The following is a 24,916-nucleotide window of genomic DNA, read 5'->3' on the forward strand; positions in this document are numbered from 1 at the left end:
TGCTGTCCCCAGAGGTGGAGACTACAGAGACAGGCAGGCTTCCTTGAGCTGCTGTGAGCTCCACCCAGTTCGAGCTTCCCAGCGGCTTTGTTTACCTACTTAAGCCTCAGCAATGGCGGGCGACCCTCCCCCAGCCTTGCTGCTGCCTTACGGTTAGATTGCAGACTGCTGTGCTAGCAATGAGGGAGGCTCCGTGGCCGTGGGACCCTCCCGGCCAGGTGTGGGATATAATGTCCTGGTGTGCCTGTTTGCTTGAAGTGCAGTATTGGGGTGGGAGTTACCTGATTTTACAGGTGTTGTGTGTTTCAGTTCCCCTGGCTAGGAAAAGGGATTCCCTTCCCCCTTGCGCTTCCCAGGTGAGGCGCTGCCTCGCCCAGCTTCAGCTCTCGCTGGTCGGGCTGCAGCAGCTGACCAGCACCGATTGTCCGGCACTCCCTAGTGAGATGACCCCAGTACCTCAGTTGAAAATGCAGAAATCACCGTTCTTCTGTGTGGCTCGCGCTGGGAGTTGGAGACTGGAGCTGTTACTATTCCACCATCTTGCTCCGCCCCCCTTTTTTTTAATCCTAGGCTACTGTTGAAGCCTATGGGCTAGTTTTTTCATGATACTGCCTGTGCTTGTTAAATGAATAGATAAAAAGCATAGAGTCTAGCACAAGTAATACAATCTAGTTATATCCAAACTGTTATTTTTTTTTCTACTGATGTTTAGATTCAGTATTGTTTTCTTTCCCTGTATTGGAGATTTATTTTAGAGTAACCTAGTCTCATTTCTGCTTACATTTCAGAGACATTTGTAGGTTTTATCATTGATGTTTGTTTTTTTGGAACAATATATTGAAAAATCAAAATACCATGAAGTTAATGAAAATAGTTATTCCACGTTTTAATCTCCAATCTTGTTCCTAATCTCAAAATTTTGGACATCTACCTGATTTAAATTTCTTTGAGAAGTTTTTTGGGTAGGATGAAGGAGCACCCTCTGGAGTTACTGGGTGTTTTCTTTTTTCCTATGAGCCACCCCGTTTTATTCATACTGTTGCCAAGCTTCTAGCACAGAAGCTTTCTCTGTGATAGATTTTCTCTGGTATGAAATTTTTTTTCTCTTTCTCAAAATCACTATTAATGAACAACCTGGAAAATGGAGCAACCTGATAATTTTGACTCTGAATGTAACTATTATGAAAAGTTCCTGAAATATCCTAGCTAAAATATCTAAAATATCCTTGAAGCTTCTGTTTCCTCACTTAAAACCTGAAAAGGTTGGACTAGATGAAGAATAAAAAACATTCTAGTAGACTAAACTACATGAAATTACCATTTTGTAGGTAAAACATTGATTATTGGCCATTTCATATGATCTAACCTAAGAGGTTAACTATCTCGTAATTTCAGGTCAAATACTGATATGTATTTATATAGAGAAAAAGTAGCAGTGTACAGTCTTCTCTACGAATAACTTCTCCTCAGAAAAGGCTGAGAAACCAGCAAAATGTTATGAATTATTTTGGAATAAGTAGGGGTTATTTTGGAAAATGCTCAGAATCTTGAAATTGTGATTTAATAAAAGATCTTTTTTTAAGTGTTTACAGCACAATGTAGTATGTGAGCACTACTGTGTAATTGTAAACAATATATGTGAGTATTAAATATAGTTACAAAACAGTATTATTTGCCATCAACTTTCCATTTTTAAAATATATTTTCATGATCTGAATGGTTTTGCAAGTACCAATAAACTAGAGCTAGGCTTAAGATATCCAACGGTTTCTCTCTAACTAAATTTGATATGTCATGTAACTCTTTTCTGATTAATAGAAATTCTGACTATAAAAGGTCAACACACACACACAAAATATATTATATGACTGAGTTTTAGTCTTTCATCCATAAATATTTCTTTTGTTGAGAACTACAGAAGATAAAAATGCTGAATCAGACATAGGCCTTGTCCCCAAGGACCTTGCAGTCAATTTTTAGGTACCGTTCAATCTAAACCTGTCCCATTCTCACTTCTGGACTTATGTCCTTTTGCTAGCAAACTGACTTCATATTCCTTCCTGATAAGTGCTGGAGCTGACTGGGACTGCTTCATATGAGCCCATTGTTAAATATGGAGGAATTTTGCAAGGCAGTTGCTAAACTGTTATTAACTTGCAATTGGCCATGGTGGAAGTATTTACCCCACAGAAATTGGCAGATGCTATTTATGGGGAATTTTTTTTTTTTTTTCTGAAAGGCACTTTGCTAGTACCACCAGAATTCACCAGGCTGGCAGTTGCAGTAGAATTATCAGAAAGATATACATCTGATTATTACACAAAGACATAATTCTAAAATCTTCTACACAGCTACGCTAGGGTAGGATAAAGTGAGAGATCTTGGAGAACTGTGGCTTAAGAAAAATAACTTCAAAACTAAGACAAACACCCGTAGTTTAGGTAGCAAGTTCAATTTCTCCTTATAGCCTTTTCAGGAATACTGATAAATTCCCAGAGAGAAAGAAATGGCTTTTTTTTTTCGCTACCTACAACATACTTCACATTGATAAATATCATATGTAATTCACATGAGGATCGTGTGAGGTTATTATTTGCTGATAGATTTTCTTACGTTGTTTTGCTTTCTTTATTTTTTATTCCCACTTTAAAAGGAAGGCTAAAAGCACAGGTGTGTCCTGTGGTTAGTAAATAACTGACTTGGGATTTAAACACAGGTCATGCTGACTGCAAGACTGTCCTGCCTCTACCACACTGTTTTCCAGGGAAGAACATCTGATAAATAGGGCCAATGATTTTGAGTGTCATCTTCTTTTTTATCTCATAACATCTTCCTTACCCAAGATTGGCTAACTTATACAGAAGAGGCAAGAAGGTTTCTTGGAGAGTTTCTGAAGTCAAGATTTAGAAAATTAATGATTTGTATAATTCATACCCAAAGAAACGATCGCAACATTGCCTTCATGTCCTCATTTGCAAAATAACTACTGTAAGGGAATGGAATTGAAAATATTTAATATTTGGAGTTTATTATACTGAAGTATTATAGGAGCACAGAACATTAGGATTTAGTCATTTCTGTAGGTCAATATCTCTCCATACCCTTCCTATTATCTCTCACTTTTAAGGACAATTTTAAAATATTCATGCTTTTGAAGTGGGGAATAACAAAGCTAAAATAAGGAACCTGTTTTATCTCTAAGTTATAAGATAGACAGATGACCGTACTCAGCCTCATGTTATTGAATATGTGCAGGCAGTGAAAAATACTTCTAATTAAACAAATGTCATTGGGTACAAAATGTAAAGGCCCGAACTAAATGGCCCTAGTCATTAGTCCTAAAAAAAAAAAGAAAATTGATATGTGCAGAATGTTCTCTGGTGAATTTTGGTCATTTGCTTTTCCCAGGAATAGTCACTGACTAACTATATCACATAGTCTTTATATAACTCAATAAAGAGCAAAAGAATAAAAGGATACATAAAAGAAGGAATCAGTAAGTCAGCACTGACCTAATTATTACAAAGTGAATGTTGTAAAAACATTCACTCAGGAATGAGAAACACTCAAGAATGAGAAAATATTTTGTTCAAACATTTCAATATTTCTTATGCATCATAAAACTTAAAGCAAAATAATAACATACAGCCATAATTGATGAATAAGGTAAACCCTGCATTTTAGAATAAAAATGTTTACCTGTAGGTTGTCTTTAACACAATAAAATAGGATAGTCAAGACAGAGGTTGCCTTCTGTTTGGCTATAAACAAGTGTATTCTGTTCTATTCGAGGAAAGAAAGAAGGACTAATTTTCTTCATTTTTTCTTCCTTCCATTATTTCTCTCTCTCTCTTTCTTAGAATTTTCAGGCTCGGAGTCTTTAATTATAACAATATAGGAAGGACATGTTTATTGATTTATCTATGTTATTTTAAATGTGTTTTTATAATATTTCAATGTAATTTGGAGACCAAAGATAATAGATAATACATAGAGATAAAAACTTAAAGTAGAATCTCAGAAAATAACCTTTATCTTATTATTATTCCATTGCTCACCAAGACTTTCTTTAGAAAACAACAAAGGTATCCAGGTCTGTCTAACTTCCACAGTTCTATAAAATAAAATTAAAACATAGGCCAGGATTACAATTGTACATAATCAATGAATGCAAGAACATGTATATATTTCAAATCTGCAATTTTCCAAAAACAAAGAACATGTGTCATGATTATCACTTGTTTGTCATTTACTTAAATTTTTTCATGAACTTGTTGACTTTGTCAATTCTAATTATAGACTTACCTTGCTTCATAAGAGACAGCAGCAAAGTTCATGAGTGTAAGTTCTGCGGAGCTAAAAAACAAACAGATCAATGGAAACTTTGAACTATGATTAAGCACTATGATGAAAAATACATAGGCTATGAATACATTCTGTATATTCTCATTTTATTTTCTTGTGCTTGAGCAAATAAATAAGCATATAAATTATTATTTTCCCAAGACCTTTCATAAACTTTATGCTAAGATTAACCATTCATTTGTATGTGGCATTTTACTAACCCCTACATGCATCTCCTCAACCCTCCGAAAGAATACCCTATATAGGCTAGGCCCATGTTTTGCCCTATAGTTCTGTTATGTAAGAATCACTAAAAGGATTGAGATTGCAGCCTCCAGGAATTTCCCCATGAATTTGTTATTTTAAATAACTTGAAGATAGATATGACTTGGCTGTGTCCCCACCCAAATCTCATCTTGAATTGTAACTCCCACAATCCCACATGTTGTGGGAGGAACCTGGTGGGAGGTGAATGAATCATGGGGTGGGTCTTTCCTGTGCTGTTTTGTGATAGTGAGTAGGTCTCATGAGATCTGATGGTTTTAAAATGGGGTTTCGGCCGGGCACGGTGGCTCAAGCCTGTAATCCCAGCACTTTGGGAGGGGACCGAGGCGGGCGGATCACGAGGTCAGGAGATTGGGAGACCATCCTGGCTAACACGGTGAAACCCGTCTCTACTAAAAAAATACAAAAAACTAGCCGGGCGAGGTGGCGGGCGCCTGTAGTCCCAGCTACTCGGGAGGCTGAGGCAGGAGAATGGTGTAAACCTGGGAGGTCGGAGTTTGCAGTGAGCTGAGATCTGGCCACTGCACTCCAGCCTGGGCGATCAGAGCGAGACTCTTCTCAAAAAAAAAAAAAAAAAAGAAAGAAAAAAATGGGGGTTTCCCTGCACAAGTTCTCTCTTTGTCTGTCACCATGTGAGACGTGCCTTTCACCTTCTGCCATGACCGTGAGGCCTCCCAGTCACATGAAACTGTAAGTCCAGTGAACCTCTTTCTTTTGTAAATTGCCCAGTCTCAAGTCTGTCTTTATCAGCAGTGTGAAAATGGACTAATACAGTAAATTGGTAGCAGGAGTAGGGCACTGATGAAAAGATACCCAAAAATATAGAAGCAACTTTGGAACTGGGTAACAGGCAGAGGTTGGAACGGTTTGGAAAGTTCGGAAGAAAACAGGAAAATGTGGGAAAGTTTGGAACTCACTAGAGACTTGTTGAGTGGCTTTGACCAAAATGCCGATAAAGACATGGACAATGAAATCAGGCTGAGGTGGTCTCAGATGGAGATTAGGAACCTGTTGGGAACTGGATCAAAGATGACTCTTGTTATGTTTTAGTAAAGAGACTGGCAGCATTTTGTCTCTTCCCTAGAGATTTGTAGAACTTTGAACTTAAGAGAGATGATTTAGGGTGTCTGGTGAAAGAAATTTCTAAGCAGCAAAACATTCAAGAGGTGACTTGGGTGCTCTTAAAAGCATTCAGTTTTACAAGGGAAACAGAGCATGAAAGTCTGGAAAATTTGCAGACTGACAATTTCATAGAAAAAAAAAATCTGATTTTCTGAGGAGACATTCAAGCCAGCTGCAGAAATTTGCATAAGTAACAAGGAGACGAATATTAATCGCCAAAGCAATTGGGAAAATGTCTCCAGGGCATGCCAGATATCTTTGTGGCAGCCCCTCCCACTATAGGCCCAGGAGTTTAGGAGGAAAAAATGGTTTTGTGGGCTGGGCCCAGGGTCCCTCTGCTGTGTGCAGTCTAGGGACTTGGTGCCCTGCATCCCAGACACTTCCACCGTGATTGAAAGAGGCCAAGATATAGCTCAAGCTGTTGCTTCAGAGGGCAGAAACCCCAATCTTGGCAGCTTCTACATTTTTAAGACTGCAGGTACACAGAAGTCAATAATTAAGGTTTGGGAACCTTTACCTAGATTTCAGAAAATGTATGGAAATGCCTGGATGCCCTGGCAGAAGTTTGCTGCAGAGGCAGGACCCTCATGGAGAACCTCTGCTAGGGCAGTGCAGAAGGGAAATGTGGGGTCTGAGTCTCCACACAGAGTCCCTGCTGGGACACTGCCTAGTGGAGCTATGAGAAGAGTGCCACCATCCTCCAGACCCCAATGGTATATCCACTTAGAGCTTGCACCATGCACCTGGAGAAGCCACATTCAATACCAGCCAGTGAAAGCAGCCAGGAAGGAGACTGTACCCTTCAAAGCCACAGGGGTGGAGCTGCCCAATACCATGGGAGCTCACCTCTTGCATCAGCATGACCTGGATGTGAGACATGGAGTCAAAGGTGATCGTTTTGGAACTTTAAGATTTGACTGCACCTCTGGATTTCGAACTTGCATGGGGCCTGTAGCTCCTTTGTTTTGGCCAATTGCTCTCATTTGGAATGGCTGCATTTACCTAATGTCTATATACCCCTTGTATCTAGGAAGGAAGTAACTTGCTTTTGATTTTATAGGCTTATAGGTGGAAGAGACTTGCTTTGTCTCAGATGAGACTTTGGCCTGTGGACTTTTGAGTTAATGCTGAAATGAATTAAGACTTTGCAGGACTGTTGGGAAGGCATAATTGGTTTTGAAATGTGAAAACATGAGATTTCAGAGGAGCCAGGGGTGAAATGATGTAGTTTGGCTGTGTTGCCACCCAAATCTCATCTTGAATTGCAACTCCCACAGTTCCCACCTGTTGTGGGAGGAACCTGGTGGGAGGTGATTGAATCATGGTGTCAGGTCTTTCCTGTGCTGTACTCGTGACAGTGAGTGGGTCTCATGTGATCTGATGGTTTTAAAAAATGGGAGTTTCCCTGCACAAGCTCTCTTCACTTGTTGATCATCATGAGATATGTGCCTTTCACCTCCTGCCATGACTGTGAGTCCTCCCAGTGACTTGGAACTGTAAGTCCAATAAACCTCTTTCTTTTGTAAATTGCCCAGTCTCAAGTATATCTTTACCAGCAGCATGAAAACAGACTAATACACAATTGCATTAGCCCCTAATTGTTCCTGGCTTTCTACATGTCCTCAGAGGCAGCACTTGATGCAATGGAGTGAGACTCATTGCTCTGTATATACTACCTTCTTCTGGAAGCTCTATTTAGCCCAGTGCGTCACCATTGCTATCTTCAAATATTTGTGAGTACCATGTGTATAGGGCATCATATCCATGATGAATGAAAACAACAGACTGGATTTAGGTTCCCTCTGGAAAGTACCTCCCATTTATGGCAAGACTCACAAATGTAGGGGTGTTTCCAACTCTACAAAAATACTTAAGATTTCCTCAAATAAAGTGTCTATCTGGAGTCTTTGGCATATATATAACAAGACTGGCAATGTATTGAGAATTTGAAGTTAAGTGATAGGCATATTGGGGCTCATTATAGTATTCGTTTTTTTTGGTGGTGAAATTTTCCAGTTGTAATATCTTCATGTATGGTATGTAATTTACACGCCATACCATTTACCCATTTAAATTTAGGCAACCATCACCACATTAATTTTCTAACATTTTGTCATCCCTAAAAGAAATTCTGTATTCTTTAACAACACCTCTCATCTTCCAATCCCTCCTCCAACTCATCAGAGGCAATCTCTCATCTACTTTCTGTCTTTGTATATTTGCCTATTATGTGTGTTTTATATAAATGGAATTATACACTATGTGGTCTTTCATGAGTGGTTTCTTTCAGTTGAGATAATTTTTCAAGGTTCATCCATACTGTAGCAGCAAAAGGAACTTCATTCCTTTTGATGGCTAAATTAGTATTCCATTGTATGGATATACATTTTGTTTACCCATTCATCAGATAGTGGGCATTTGCATTGTTTTCACTTTTTCTGGCTATTGTGTGAATAATGCTGCTATGAACATTTGTAAATCAGTTTCTACGGAGATACATGTTTTCAATTATCTTGGGTATATACTTTGGGAAGGAACTGCTGGGTCATACTTAATTCTATTTTTAAGCTTTTGAGGAACTGCTAAACTATTTTTCAAAGAGACAACATGGATTTACATTCCCACAAGCCACTTTTACATTCCTACCAGCCAGTTGTATGAAGATTCCATTTGGTTCACATCCTTGCCAATATTGTTATATGTTTTTAATCACAATCATCATAGTGGTTCTACAGTGTTTTATTTTGTTTTGTTTTGTTTTGTTTTGTTTTTCCCTTGAGACGGAGTGTCGCTCTGTTGCCCAGGCTGGAGTGCTGGGGTGTGATCTTGACTCACTGCAAGCTCCACCTCCTGGGTTCACGCCAGTCTCCTGCCTCAGCCTCCCGAGTAGCTGGTACTACAGGCTTCCGCCACCACACCCAGCTAATTTTTTTTTTTTTTTTTTTTTTTTTTTTTTTTTTTTTTTGTATTTTCAGTAGAGATGGGGTTTCACTATGTTAGCCAGGATGATCTCAATCCCCTGACCTCCTGATTCGCCCGACTTGGGTTCCCAAAGTGCTGGAATTACAGGCGTGAGCCACTGCACCCAGCCAGTGATTTTTCTTACTATCCTAATTTTGTATCTGTTTAAAACTTGTATAACAAAGAATTTTTAAAACTTATAAACATTAAATTCTTGGAGTTTGTTTAAAACAGTCATTTGCAGAAACATTTTATTGATAACAAAAGAGACTATAAAAAAGTAGCCACTCCCTCAATCCATATTTTGAGGTTCTTGATTCTTAAAAAATTATATTGGTATGGTATAGAACTAGATAGGATTTTTTTAAGTTTAGAAGAGTTATTGTTTCTCTGAGCATATATGCAATCCTAATATGCTACAAGCCCTCTCTTGCAATACCATCATGAAAACACGCATCATCTGCATACAGGATGTTTTGTCACTATTGCCTAATTTTAAGGTATATTAGTTAAAATTGACTTTCTCTTTTAGAAAACTGTGTTTGGAGCAATTATTTAGATTCTTATTGTGCATAAAAAGTAATTCAAGGTCTCTTTGACAATGACTATTGACTAGTCTGACATATTCTTGATTAAAGGATCAACAAACCTTTTCATTTCTAGAACATGAATATTTATTAAAGCAGATTAGAAATTTTATCTATTGTTACCTAGGATCTTTTTCCTAACACCTATTGTTCTGATATACAATGGCATATTCTGAATTACTTCCTCGTCTCCCAGGAAAATGGCAAGTTAGTTACATTCGAATGATCATTGGGTGGTTTCTTTCCATGTTGCATAATTTAAGGAAAATCTATTAACATTGCTTGAAATAAAAATCTTCTAAAATATTTTATTAATTGGCTTTGATCTCAATTTTAATAGAGTAATTATTTTGGAATAGTCTTATTCTCTTCTTTATAGTCTAATGGCATTCTTGCAGATATAATTTTAAGTAATCAGCCCTAATGTAATCAGTAATTAAAATTATAGCCAACTACAGGTGCTGCTAATTGTTAATCAATTAGATATAGAACGATTGCATATCTAATTGAAATACTGATTGAAGTATTGGTAGTTACCCATACTTTTTTCAAAAATAAACTACCTCTAACTGTTCTTAAATTGGAATAAGTTGTTGAGAATATTTTCTCAACTACTTTCTCACTCATTAACTTATCTGAACTTTAGTGGAGAATAGACCTGCTCTTTCTGCATGTATAAATAAAATTGGTACAGTAGATCAGAATTGACTTGACTGGCTGTTGAATGAGTCTGTGAATTTTAATTGGTTTATTTGCATATTAACAGGCCACATTCTGCAGATGGTTGTGTGGGTTCTGAGTGTCTGGATTTGGCAAATACTACGAGCATTATATAGGAATGTAACAGTCATTAAACACTGATAGAATCCTTGATTTGCCAGGAGGCTGCAGTGGGTATCACTGTCCAACTGCTGATCAGCCTTTACAGACATTAATTAGTTCACATATTTATAACAATTTGGTGGTAAGAATATCTGCATGACAAACAAAGATTTGATATTTATTCCTTTTGAAAAATAATTGTTGAAATTCGCAATATAGGCTCAAGTTTAGAAAGGAACATTTTACCTATACCATCGTAACTGAAAACTATTTTGCAGTTTCTAATCATTGAATCACATGAATTGGAGACAGCTTAGCAATTGTAAGCAAAGACTGGGTAATATTATTTGTGTTTCGTGATTGATCAAATCATAATTATTCTAATTTAGAGGCATAAATTCTGTATGAAGCCAGAATTTATTTTCTCAAAAGGGTACTATAATATGGTGTGTCTATTTATCTTAATAGATTTAAGTAAACCTAATTTACCAAGAGCATTATAGAATCTTTCACTGGAAAGAATCAATCATGTTCTTCAAGGAAAGAGTTTGTGTTGAATATGCCTCTTTCAGTACCATGCCTGGAGCATAGCAAGCATTTGGGATGTTTATTGAATACATTAATAAAATGACTAATGTAAATTATAGTGAGATTTTCTGCAGAGATTAATTTAAAAAATTAACAATCCAAAAGGAGTGTTTTAATTTTTATTTTTTAAAGCCAGCCATGTAATTTTGAGACTACTGAGATCTCCTGATTGTGCATCTGATGTGGTGCTTCAGATGGGACATCTCTTCTGTCAGCTGCCAAAAGTCACCTATTAAGCTAAGTGAAAATTTCCAAGTAGAGACTGGGATAAAGGAAAGAAATTTAGGAGAAAATTACTTCAAAAATTTTCCTGAAACTGTTCTCTTTTCAGAAAATGAGAATGGATTTAGATTTGTGTGCTTGAGGAGAGGGACTGAAAATCTGAGCAAATACCATTTTGATTCGAAGTAACAGAAATGAAAAACACAAGGACAGGGCTTTTATCATTCTGTTTGGTAGCATGGTATGCTATTCATGAAAGCATTGTATATAACACTGTTTTTAATCCAGCAATTCTATTGTCACCTGACCATTTATGGTTTGGATGTAAAGTGTAAATAGTAAATCAAACTATTGGTCTATCATCTGGCAGTACCTGAAGATCGAAGAGAGAGAACAATTCCATTTATCTCATCCTTGGTAGGAATATTTGTCAGAAGGCCTGAAATCTTCACTCCCAACAGGAGGAAACCACAAAACACTCATGGTTCTGAAAGCAGCCTGCTGTTAACATGAGTTATGTGAATTTGACCTGTAATCTTACCTGACATTTGGAACTCAAATATTTTCCTTATTTATCCAAAACAATTAAAATATTTAGTCTCACTTCATTTTATGAGACATAAATAGCTATGTAAGTACTCTGTAATTACTGTACATTGTAACAAATGACCTCATAAATACATTGTAACGTCCCATGTAATTACATGGTAAATCGTGTCTTTGAGATGACTGCTCTGAGATTGAAAGCCTGCTGGTTTCAGAGATTAATTACTTAGGGCCCAATTTGACAGTTTGCTTGAAGATATGCCTCTGTTAATAGCCACTTCTGTGGTTTCGTAAAGAAAACTGTTTCTTCACAAGATCTTATTTCTTTATTTACTATAGACCCAGCTGTACATGTTTATCTCTGAATATTGGCCATGCCTAAATTTCACTCTATATAAAAGCAAAAAAGTAAAAAGGGCATGGTTCTGTACAGGAAGAAGTTGATTTGCAGTTATATTTCTCCCATCAAACACTAGGATCATTTTATGATAATAATTTTAAAACTTCTGGTTTATTACTTTAAAAAGATGTTAGGGCCAGACACAATGCCTCACGCCTGTAATCCCAGCACTTTGGGAGGCCGAGGCTAGCGGATGACAAGGTCAGGAGTTAAAGAATAGCCTGACCAACATGGTGAAACCCCGTCTCTACTAAAATACAAAATTAGCCAGGTGTCGTGGTCGGCTCCTGTAATTCCAGCTACTCGGAAGGTTGAGGCAGGAGAATTGCTTGAACCCAGGAGGCGGAGGTTGCGGAGAGCCCAGATAGTGCAACTGTACTCCAGGCTGGGTGACAGAGCAAAACTACATCTCGAAAAAAAAGAAAAAAGATATTGGAGTATAAGATATTGTAAAAAATATGTCTTTTTTTCTGATTAAGCATTATACAGCCTAAAACTAATGTTTCATTTTGCAAGAGCCCAAGTTTGCATGTCACAATTATTTTATAATGAGTGCATTATTATAATACGCTGAGATCTCAGTGGTTATTCTTGATAAATGCATCTTATCCCGTAGTTGCCATTTTTATATGGCATGAATCCGTATTTAAACCTTCTTTCTCTTTGACTCAGGATGCTTAAATACCTGGTGAAATAAACTTTTCTCAAGTCGTACTACCCACCTTACTGCTCAAATGCTCTCTTAGTTTCCATGTTCCAAAACGCAAAGGAAATAAGAAATAAGTGAACACTGTATTTTCTGCCTTAAATTATATATTGTCCTATTTTCTTGTGTCTTTCTGGGGTGTAATTTTACATATAACTCCCCTGACCTATTTCTATTCCAGCTTTCTTAGCTCTAGTTCCTGCATCAAAGATATTATATTGCTTTTAATAGTTTTATTTAGTAGAAATGAATAGTCTGAGAAAGGACCTAGTGATCTGAAAGAGTTAATAAGCCCTTCTAAACATCCAGCTTACTTCCAAGGAATGATTTAGGCACTGGAAAATTAACTCTATTGATACTGACAAATTCCAAAATGTATTACTCATAAAATCACTTCCATTTATTAAATGGAAGAAATTACATTTCCAGTTTCTAGGACCTAGCAGAAACAAGGTCTGGCTACTAGGACTATGCATAGAAAATTATCAATGCAAAAAAAAAAAAAAATCCCCGCGCCTATTTTAAATCCCAGAGCTTGAAAAAAGAGATGCTAGGTACACACCAACGTCACTGCTTTCTTTTCATGTCTGTCCTCTGTTTATCTTTGACCCCCCCCCCCACTTCTTTCCTTGCTCAGCTGGGCGTCACTATATTGGGTTGGTTTTGCTTAGTTAGCCAAGAAAGCCCAGCTGGCAGGAAGGATTAATTGATTTTTCTTAATTTTTCTCCCTATAATAGAAACGATACATGGTTATATATCTAAGAACCAACTCGAAGAGGGCTGTGATAATCAGCGGAAAAAGTAATGTTTCTATGGGCCCTTCATCTGAATATGGCAAAATTTATGATTGAAGAAAAACCACCTCAGCCAGGCACAGTGGCTTATACCTGTCATTCCACTTTGGGAGACTAAGGTGGGCAGATCACCTCAGGTCAGGAGTTCAAGACCAGACTGCCCAAAATGGCAAAACCTCGTCTCTACTAAACATACAAAAAATTATCCAAGCATGGTGGTGGGCGTCTGTAATCTCAGCTACTGGAGAGGATGAGGCAGGAGAACTGTTTGAACCCGGGAGGTGGATCTTGCAGTGAGCCGAGATCCTGCCAGTGTACTCCAGCCTGAGTGACAAGAGCAAACCTCCACCTCAAAATAAATACATAAATAAATAAACAAACACACAAAAAAACACATCTTTACACAATGCTGAATGGTCTTTGAGAAGCAAAAGAACATTTCTCAAGATTTGTAATCTAGTTGTTGCAATAAGATTAAGTATTTATGAAGATAATTCAGCCACAATGAGAATCACTCCTTCATTTATTTATTTTTATGTCTGCAAAACCCAATCATGTGAGGCAAAAGTGACTTGATCACTCAATTCTTTGAAAACTTGCTTGTTTTTAATTTCATTTTGTGTTCAAAACAGTTATCCATACTACTCCTACTGCTAATCATGACAATTATGACATGGGAAAACTAAAATAAGAGCAAAACTTTGTATTTTGTAGTGTTTTCAATTTTCTAAGCCCTTTCTCATTGAATACCTCCCAATAACTAGGGAGAGACAGGTATAATCTTGTAATATATACAATTAATGCAGCTAAGTAAATAATTTCTACTGTCACTTAGCAAATTAATGAAAAGCTGAGAGTAGAACAGTATGCATCCATCTTCATATACTCCTTGAATATCTTTTATGTGCAGAACACTATTCTGTCTTTCTCTAAATGATTCGGAAATGCACACTACACTTGATTTTAGCCAAAAAGCCAAGAAGCAATAGGAATGCAGCTAGATAGAACATCTTATAAGATTTTCTAAGTACCGCACCAGGTATAAAAATTAAGACCTCAAGTATATTTCTGTGCATCTGTGACTAGGATCTGAGATTTATTTAACATTTGGAGTTAAATTTTTAAATATATTACTAGTTTTTTTTTTTTTAATTTTAGTTTTGTTTCAGGGGTACATATACAGGTTTGTTATATAGGTAAACTTTTGTCATAGGGACTTGTTGTGCAGATTATTTCGTCACCCAGGTACTAAGCCTAGTTCTCAATAGTTAATTTTTCTGTTCTTCTCCCTCCTCGCACCCTACACCTTCAAGTAGGCTCCGGTGTCTTTTGCTTCCCTTTTTGTGTCCAGGGATCTCTAGTGTTTATGGTCCAGAATTGACATGCAAGTTTGGGGCTAGCCTCATCACCAGAGAGATGTCTGCAGGCTACTCTCAGCTATTGTCCACTTTTCTCCTGATAGAGCTCTGAGTTTCATATTTAAATAACTCAAAAAGTAGTTTTTTAAATATTACTTTGAAAGTGTGCAAAATACTAGCCTACTAGACTGTCAAATTATTAGTCTCCACTGGGCTGCCTGTGTCTCTGTGAAGTCATAGATTGGGGATCTCACAGTGAAGGTCTGGAAACCTATTTGACCCTAATTTACTGGTTCGAGTCCCCTGTGCTTCCACAATGAAGTGGGTTGGGTAAGTTAAGAGTTTCTCCTTTTTTTTTCCTTAGAATTGTGAAGTTTGAGTTCCAAGAATTAGATTAAAGGAGCAGAGAAAAGTGGTGGCATATCAATTTCCCCAAATCAATTTAAATTTAGCTCAGTTTGGCTAAAAAATATAAAAATGGAACATATAAGAAGTAGAGCATAATTCAGATAACATTTCTTACTATTGTAAATGATTGTTTTTAATCTGAAGTGTGTTGATTGTATACACTTGAAAAAGATCTTTGGGATGAACAGGCATGGAGTTGAGAGCCAGTGGCAGAAGGGCTATGCCCCTAAACCGGAAGAAGTGAGGTGATGAAGGCTATCATTCAAAAAGACAGTATCCAGGGAAGTGGAGTGGTAGAAAGCAGTTATGCCTGACAGGGGAGTCAAAAAAGACTGAAAAGACATTTCTGGTTGTGAATCAGAAGGCTAGTACATTTTGCTGGTTCAGAGCGTGAAAGCAGGTAACGTGCCTAACTTCAGAAAGGGTGGTGTATATTGGAAGGGAAATCAGCCAGTCTCTGATAGATTCTCAGAGGGGATAGTCATTGCTGGAGGACTCAGCCTTGCATGTCTTGGAGGGACCTGGCAGATTGACAAAATGAAGGGGGATTCACCTGGAAACAAGGCAGTGTCCCCACCAGAGAAACCCAATTATAAGAGCTTGGACCCAAATAAAAGTAGATTATTTGATTTGAAGCTGAACAATCTGAGAAATTGTCCCAGGTTGACTTAGCTTTTCGCATAACCAGGGAAAGGATTCTCCCAGGGTAGGTAAAGGAGGGGCTTAGTCTCTAGGTAAGAGTTCCATTGGCACTGTTTATGAGAACCAGGGGCCACCAGGGCAAAGATAAAGGTAACATTGTTTTACAACTGTATAAATGTATTGGTGAAGAAATGTTCGTATCAATTTCAAGCCATTAAATAAAATCATAACTGCTTAGCCTTTATTTTTTAACAAAGCAACGTTTCTTGCTTCAATTTAAGACATCTTCATAAAATTTTATTTAAAATCAGATATTAATGTTACATTACCATACTTTATTATTGCACAAATATTTACCTCAAACTTTGCATAGTAGTGTCAGGGTTTTCACTCTGGAAATGAATCATACTGAAACATTTTGTCTAACAGTTGTCTACATGAAATTACGGATCTCAATTTTAGTATTCTACCCAAATTTCTAACTTCCCTTAATACAAGAAATTATAATGCTAAATTTAAAAATATGTCAAATCAACAAAAATAGCATATAACAGTAGGAAAAAATATAGGCCTTTATTATACCTTATTAACATTTTATCAAATCCATGCTGGGTTAGTAAAATAAGTTTATAGGTTTACATAGTTTATAAAAAGGCAAAATTGCTAATGAAAATTGTTTACACATACACATAATAGAGATTTTCATAGATATTTATGTTCTAGCTTGAAATTCAGTTAGATGTTTTCAAGATCTATAGAAATATTTACCAAGTATTTAGATACTGTAAGTTAAACATTAAATATTGCTATTTTATAATTTTGAGATTATGAGTCTGACATTTGTTCTGAATGATGACATTTGAAAACTGCCCTTTCTAACATTAAACAGTATGAATCCATATAGATAATTTTTGTTTCTGTATCCTCCAAGTGTTGGCATTTGTTGAATATCTGGTAGGTGGGTCCAGTGTTTTTGTGTGTGTGTGTGTGTGTGTGTGTGTGTGTGTGTTTTTCTCTTTTGGAAAGTGGATTATTTTTCAGAAAACCCTATCCATGTAAATAGATTATTACCTACCATGTTGCCTGTGTCAGAAACCTGTCATTCTTGATGACTTGTCCTCCTTTGCATTTGACATTCAATAATTCACCAAATCCTGTCAAGTCTACCTCCAAAACTATATAGGGGATCTCTTATTTTGCTGTATCCCAAGGTTTCTTCACTACCCATGCCTGGAGGTTCTATTTGGTACAGTAAGAAATGTGAATGGTACTCTGCACAGAGGAAGTTGCTCAAAAATATTCATAGAAGTTACAAAAGCGTTGCTCGACAATTTATCTCTGTCAGTGTTCCTTTCAGTTCACAGTAGAAACAAATGTTCAATTGTTGGGTCAGTGCACAAATATGTAGGTCCATATTCTGGGCATTGCTACTGTATGTGGTCTTGCTTCCTTCCTTCCTGCTCTTTTCCACTTCTGCTTTTCTTTATTCTTCCTACCTGCCACCCTCACAATCTCTCAATCTCTGGATCTCTGGACCTCACTGTCACTCTCTCTTTTTCAAGTTCTCTTTTCCTCCCAGTTTCCCTTAAAGTAGTTATGATTTACTACATAATTATTATGTGCCAGCACTCTGATGGAACTTTCACACGTTCTCATTGTCTCCTTTAATTTGCACCATAATCCTACGAGGGAGGGACTGCTATTAGCTCATGCTACTGATGAGAAAACTCAGTCTCTGAAGGCTTGCGTTGCTCATTTGGGGTCACACACTGACCAGAAAGGTAACGGAGATGGGTGTGAGCAGTGTGACAGAAGAGACCGTGGTGCCAGTTCGCTATGGCAATATTCTGGGTAATAAACAAATCAAAGTCAGAATTAGGGTAGTGTCAGAGGAAATGTACATAACTGGACAGAAAAGGGATTCAGTGAAAATAAATTCTTTCAAAGTACTGATGGGCACACTTTAATGAAAATCCTCAGGGCCTCATGCATACTAGGAGCGTATTTTACTCTGAAGGCAACTTCCTGCGAGACTTAAGTCACCAGAAGTCCAAAACTGATTTTAAATTAGTTTTCAAGATTCGTAGATTCCTGCTGTGTTCCAGCCAAGGCATTCTTACTTGCTGCAAGGACTTTCAGAGTGCCCTCCTTAGCTTTCTATGGGAATTCCATCTAGATAAAACCATCTTTCTAAAAAAAGACTTTTTGCTAGAGTAACTGACTGTGTTTGGCGAGTATCAAGATGGGTTTGTCTTTACCTGAAGGTCACTCTGGAGAGAGTAAGGCAGAATGTCAGCGTGCAGTGGGAGATGTGGAGTTACAAATATAGTAAGTTATGAAATGTGACTTCTGAGAAAAAATTGGAGTGGTGGGCTTATCAACCTATTTTCCTGTTTCTTCACTTACTACTCTTAACATCTACAGTGGAGAAAAAAAAAAAAAAAAAAAAAACAGTGGTTTAATGGATCCCAGGAAAAGGCTAACACCACATCATTGAATTGGACAGGACTATCCCAGGCAGCTGGGAGATTGGCCAGTGACACCCTTTGTTGTAAATCAATTAACTCTTTTTCATCAAGTTTCCTTGGCAAATAAATAATTTTTATGGTGATCAAAGAGGGGATGGAGGAATTAAAGGAAGCTAAATTTTGCAGTTCTTCTTTTTTCCCAAATATGAAGAAAACTGAAATTATTCCTTAATTCAGATAGGACACTGTAAGTGATAAGGATTAATTTCTACCTCTCAAGTAATAAAAGGACCAAAAGTCAAGTCACAGCTACTAGAATTGATTTTTCGAAAGTCAAAGGTCATGTGTTAAGTACTTTTAATAAAAATCATTGCCAGGATTGCCCATGAAAGCTAGGTTTTTTGACAATAATGTTCCCGTAACAGCGACAGCTTTTGGTGGCTTGCTGAGGGAATGGGAAATGACGTCTGAACTACTGGGCAGTGGCAAAATAGGTCTCATGTAGAAAACAAGATGCCTTACACCATTAAATAAGAAAAGAACGCCTCAATGCTTTCATTTAACTTCCTAAAACACAATATAATTTGGAGCCTCCAGCTGTATCATCTACTAAAGAACCTAAGAAGAAAGAATTTAACTACCAGAATCTTTGCAATCTGCTGAGGCTTGAAATCAATGAGAAAACACAAAAGATGCCAATAAACTTAGCTGCTACCTACAGATGAGGATGAATAAAACTGATAAAAATCACTTCCAAAGATGAATAATAACCATTCAGGGGATTTCCCTCCTGGTGTGTTGAGTGTATAACTGATTATATTAATTAATTGCTGCTTGGCATTGATATTAAGGTATTGGCTATGTGGGAATAATTTAAGCAATCACTGGAAATCCTCAAATATGATAAAGAAAAATTGTCAAAAACTATTACTCATGTAATCATTAGTATAATTAAGTTCTCCAGGCTTATCAAGTGATTTACACTTGGTAGACATACTAAGCACAATTGTTCTCTCTTTTTCAGTATGTACATGGAGATTCAGGTCACTTATTAGACTCATAGCTGGGGATGGTGGCTCACTCCTGTAATGCCCGAACTTTGGGAGGGTGAGCGGGTGGATGCTTTGAGCCTAGGAGTTCAAGACCAGTCTGGACAACATGACAAGACCCTGTCTCTACAAAAAAATACAATAAGTATTTAGCCAGGCCCATGGTGGCTCCTGCCTGTAGTCCTACCTCCTTGGGGGGCTGAGGTGGAAGGATAGCTTGAGCCTGAGAAGTGTAGGCTGCAGGGAGCCCTGATTGTACCACTGCACTCCAGCCTGGGTGACACAGAGAGACCCTGTCTAAAAAAAAAAAAAAAAAAAAAAAGACTCACAGAAGGTCACTCAGCAAAGTCACAGCAAAACATTAATTGGAAATTAAAAGGTTCTAATTCTTGGTCTGAGGTTTAATATCTACATTTGTATTTTCCTTTTAGACTTGAATTTGCTTTTTAATTTTTTACTTTACTACAGCTGTTGTCTTCAGAAGGTGGCCCTCCTTGATTTTCCAAGGGCTTTGTATGGGAAAGCTTATTGGATGTATTTTAAAAGAATAATTTAAATTGAAGTTTTTAAAGAGCATAGTTAATAGGACAAAATAGATGAGTATAATTGCCAAGCAAAGTCCCTGTTATTATTTATTTTAGTGTGAAATAATGAAAGGAACATTAGACCCCACAGTTGGGAAGTCTTCCATTGATAGTGCAAGGTGACCTTGGGCCTATCCTTCATTTAACTGTGCCTCAATTTCCTTTGTAAAATCATAAATGATGATAATATCTGCCATTTCACTGCTCACCACTAAGATGAGTAGTGAAACATAACTATGACTATTCTTTTAATTCTGGTTTTCTTTTGTAGTTTCTAAAACACTGGGGAGTAAAGAATATGTCCACACATGTGCACCTACATGTGTGAACGATGGGGAAGAAGGGCATAGATGAGCATGTGTGTATTTAAGGCTACGGGTTCTTTACAGCCAGGGACTCTATACTATTATTTTATGCATTATTTTATCTCCCAAATAACTTAGCCAAATGCCTTAAATGAACACATTAATCCAACCTTCTCTCTCTTTTGCATGGCCTGAAAAATTTTGTAATTTTTTCCCAATCTGCCTTTCCTTTTCCTTGTCCTATATATCCCTTACTTTAGCCATTAAGAGACTACATGAGCTTCCCTTGAAGATGCTTGACATTGTCATTACACCTTGAGCTTGTTCTTGATATTTCCTGTTTTAAATACCATTCCCAACCTCTCCATGAACTCCCAATCACACTAGAAGGATGAGTTTCTTGTAAAGTCCTTCTGATCATATGACATAGAATTAATCACTCTTGGACATTCTGCTATAAACCTTAGCATGCTGTTGTTTCATTATTAGTTTATATGTGTCTTTCCTCAGCCAGAATGGTTAAGCCATGACTTATTTACATGTTTATCACAACAGGAATGTAACTGATGCATGTTGAATGAGTAACAACTAAACGGATTAGACTCTTCAGCCTCTTGAACTTCTCATAGGAGGCAATATTAAGCAGTAAAGAATGTCCTCCCTTTGACTCATGTTATCTCAGTTAAAATTCTGCCTATTGCGGATACATGCCTAAATTATTTAACCATTCTTGTCCCAGTTTACCTAATTGTACGAAGGTCATAGCAATAGGCTTTAACTCACAGAGTCCTCATGAGCATAAAAATATAAATAATGCAGAGTGCTTAGACGATTGCCAGGTCTAAAGTAAGTGCAAAAAATATGTTAACAAATAGCAGTTAAGAGTGGTGCTTAATTTATCACACTTAAAGAATAGCAGAAACAAAGTATCTCAGTAGTGCAAAAATATTTTGAATATATTCTACCAACTTAATCAGATCAATCGTATGTAACTAGATTCCTCTGAGATTAGTAAAAGATTTTTATTGTATAAGTACAGTTGATACACATTATTTACAGATTTTGTAGTTGCAAAGTTGCCTGCCTGCTTGCTAAAATTTATGTGTAACTCAAATCAATACCCATGATGCTTTGTGGTTATGCTTAGAGCAGGGTAAAATTTGAGTTGCCGGATGTCCATGTTCCCAGCTGAGGTTGAAGAAGAAGATTCTCTTCTTGTTTTAGCCCTCATACTGTAAACAAGCACCCTTTTTGAAGTCTATTTGGCGCCATGTTTTTTGCCTTTATGTGCTTTTGGTTGGTGATTTTTCTGTTTAAAATGATCCCAGAGTGGAGTGCTCAAGCGCTGTCCAGGGTTCCTAAGAGCAAGAAGGCTGTGATCTGCCTTATTTCTGGCATTAAAGTTCAATGTTAAAGATCTGACAACACTGTCATATTAAATAAGGTATCATTAAATAGAAACACACATAAAATGAGGTTATGTACCCATCAGTTGACAAAAATGTTGTAGCCAGTGGCTCGAGGGAACCTAAACTTATATTTCCTCTGGGAGTAATATTTCAGTGTTCTCAAATTCAGTGTTGGGGTGAGGGCAGCTATACAGAAAATGACAAAGTGCTCAGCAAGTAAGTGCAAATTTAGATTATATTTTTTTCTTCTCTCAAAGAAACTTATTTGTAGAGCACCAGCTAATTTGTAGTAGAGCTGGAAGAAGGACCTTGCATTTCTATCTCCCTGGAGAGTCTAGCCCTGCCTCTGCTCCGTGATTGAAATGGGGACAGAGAGGTCCTGGACAAATCCATTATTTGATGTTGGGTGTGGATTCTTTTTTTTATTTGTTTTTCAAGATGGAGTTTCGCTCTTGTTGCCCAGGCTGGAGTGCAATGGTGTGATCTCGGCTTACTGCAACCTCCGCCTCCTGGGTTCAAGCGATTCTCTTGCCTCAGCCTCCTAAGTAGCTGGGATTATAGGCATGTGCTACCATGCGCAGCTAATTTTGTATTTTTAGTAGTGATGGGGTTTCTCCATGTTGGTCAGGCTGGTCTTGAACTCCTGACCTCAGGTGATCCACCTGCCTCGGCCTCCCAAAGTGTTGGGATTACAGATGTGAGCCACCATACCCGGCTGTGTCTGGATTCTTTTTAACAGCCAGTAATTTGTTTTTACCACCTCAAAACAACAAACAAACAAAAAACCTCTGTGTGCTTATTTTAAAACTTAATTTAAATAGTTTCAGAGTATTACATGCACATTATTTTTTAAGTTAAATAGTACTAACAAGCCTATAACAAAAACAAATAGACCCTTTCTTTCCCCTCCCCAAACTCTGCCCCCATTCCCTAAAGACTGCCTTATGACACTTGGCTGTTATTTTTTTGTTATTTTTATTATTTCTGACATTTACCTTTATGTTTCTCAGTAATCTACTTATTTAGATATCTCTTAGTTTACCAGTTTTAATTCACCACTTTTAGATATCATCTATTGATTTATTTTTGTGTCAGGATTTGGTTCTGACACACTTCCATCCTCATTTTCTTCCCCAATCTTTTCTCTTTTTTTCTACTGCTGCTTCTGCTCCTCTTCCTTCTTTTGTTGAGGTGCAATTAAAATAAATGAAATTATAAATCTTAACTGTTCAGTCTTATGAATATACTGGTATTCTAAGGCTGCCAAAATAAATATTGCAGACTGGGTGGCTTAAAAAACAAGCATTTGTTTTCTCACAGTTAGTGAAGCTCGAAAAGTCCAAGATCAATCTGTTGGCAGATTTGGTTTCCTCTGAGGCCTCGTTCCTTGACTTATAGATGGCTACCTTCCTCTAGTGTCTTCATGTGGTTTTTCTCTATGCATACCTGTTTCCTAATTTTCTTTTAGGGATGCCAATCATGTCATATTTAAGACCTACCCTAATGAACTAATTTAAACTTCGTTACCTCCTTAATGGACTTATCTCCAAGTTCAGTCATATTCTTCTAAGATACAGGAGTTATAACTTTAACATATGACCCTTTGTGAGCACAATTCAGCCCATAAATGTGTATTTTGACAATTGTATCCATCTGAGTAACAAACATGAAATCAACATGCAGATTCACATCACCCCAAAAAGTCTCCTGGTACCCATTTCCAGTAAAAACCCAGAACAACTACCATAAACTATTCTGACTTCTAATACTGTAGATTACTTTTGCCTGTTCTTTAACTTCACATAAATGGAATTAAACAGTATGTACTCTGTTGAGTCTGGTTTTTCATCATAGTAAATCTTTTATCACATTACAATTTTCTTCATTGTCTTCACTGCTGTTTGTTGCCTTTTAAATATCTTTTTTTCAGATTGTACTCTTTTCCTGGAACACACCCTCGCCGAGTGTGACACTGGTGTGCTTGTCTGTTTGGCTGCTGCACCCTCAAACCCCTTATGGGAGAGGGAGCATGCAGATGGGCAGGAACAAGGGTGAGCACTTTTGGTCTCTGGGCCCACGGTAGCATCTAGGGGTGGGTGTCTGTGACTCCCAAAGCCCCATCAGGTGTGCTGCAGTGCTCTTTCAGCTCTGCCATCTGCAGACAGCTTAAGTTTTAACCAGCTTAGTGCCCTCTTGGTACCCAGGTTCTTGTCCAGCATCCAGGAAGAATCAGGTCACATGAACAAATTGAAGGATGGTAAATGTGGGGGACTTTATTACCAGATGGAGGTGGCTCTCAGTGGGATAGATGGGGAGCTAGAAAAGGGATGGAGTGGGAAGATGATCTTCTCCTGGAGTTTGGTCATCCCACTGTTGATCTCCTACCCGACCATCCCCAGCTGAACTCTTCTCGATGTTCAGATGCTCCTTCTCTTCTTTTCTTCTCTGCCACACTGTTCTTCTGTTCCTCTGTTCTTCTGCTAGTCTACTCATTCGCTTGTGGAGCCTGGTGTTTGGGGTTAATATGGGTACAGGATAGGGGGCATGGCAGGCCAAATGGCAACATTTGGGTGTGAAAACAGGAATGACTGTTCCCATTTAGGACTGTGGGTTTCCAGGCTTGTGGGCGGGGCCTTTTGCCAGAGAACTGCCTTCTTCTACCCAGTATTTCCCTATCTTCTGTCCATATCAGTAGTAGCCTCATTGTTGGGAAATTGATCAGGGATATGACTTTTTTTTTTTTTTTCTCTAGGGCAAAGATAATAATTTTCTCTAGAGAAGGATTATATGATATTCTACCCAAGAAGCATATACCTGGTTGCCATTGCTCTAGGTGTCATATGAAGGAAGAAGACATGAGTAGCTCATATCTTTGATTTAATTACCCTTGCCTACATCCCTGTTCTCTCCTGCGTTTAATATCTCTGAAACTTTGGCCTTTGAGTTCGATATCCCCAGAAGACAAAACTACCAACACCTCCAAGGTCAGGGAGGGTTAGTAGCCTGGTTTTACTGGGTATAGGTAGAAACCTTTCAAAACTATGCTTGGAAGTCCTACCTTCCAAGTTATATAAGCAGGAACAATGTCCAGTCATCCCTGACTTTGGCGTGCGCTTCATTGCCTTGCTTTTTCGTTACTATCTCTTATAAAGGTATTTCGTTTTCAGGCTCTCTTCTTTGGCTCAGTCACCCTATGATATGGTTTGGCTATGTCCCCACCTAAATCTTGTCTTGAATTGTAGCTCACATAATTCCTACCTGTCATGGGAGGGACCCAGTGGGAGGTAATTGAATCATGGGGGCAGGTCTTTCCTG

The 24,916-nt window shown here is 37.7% G+C and overlaps 1 protein-coding gene across 1 annotated transcript in view; it reads left to right on the forward strand.

The window, feature by feature from the left end:
• The window catches only part of DCC (DCC netrin 1 receptor), a gene marked incomplete at its 3' end in the record, with an annotated part of 1,003,641 nt that overhangs the window by 977,957 nt on the left and 768 nt on the right, over positions 1-24,916 (forward strand). The window lies entirely within an intron of this gene.

The sequence above is a fragment of the Rhinopithecus bieti genome, unplaced genomic scaffold (genome assembly GCF_001698545.2).
Source record: "Rhinopithecus bieti isolate Rb0 unplaced genomic scaffold, ASM169854v2 scaffold_9976, whole genome shotgun sequence".
In the NCBI taxonomy this organism is placed as follows: domain Eukaryota; kingdom Metazoa; phylum Chordata; class Mammalia; order Primates; family Cercopithecidae; genus Rhinopithecus; species Rhinopithecus bieti.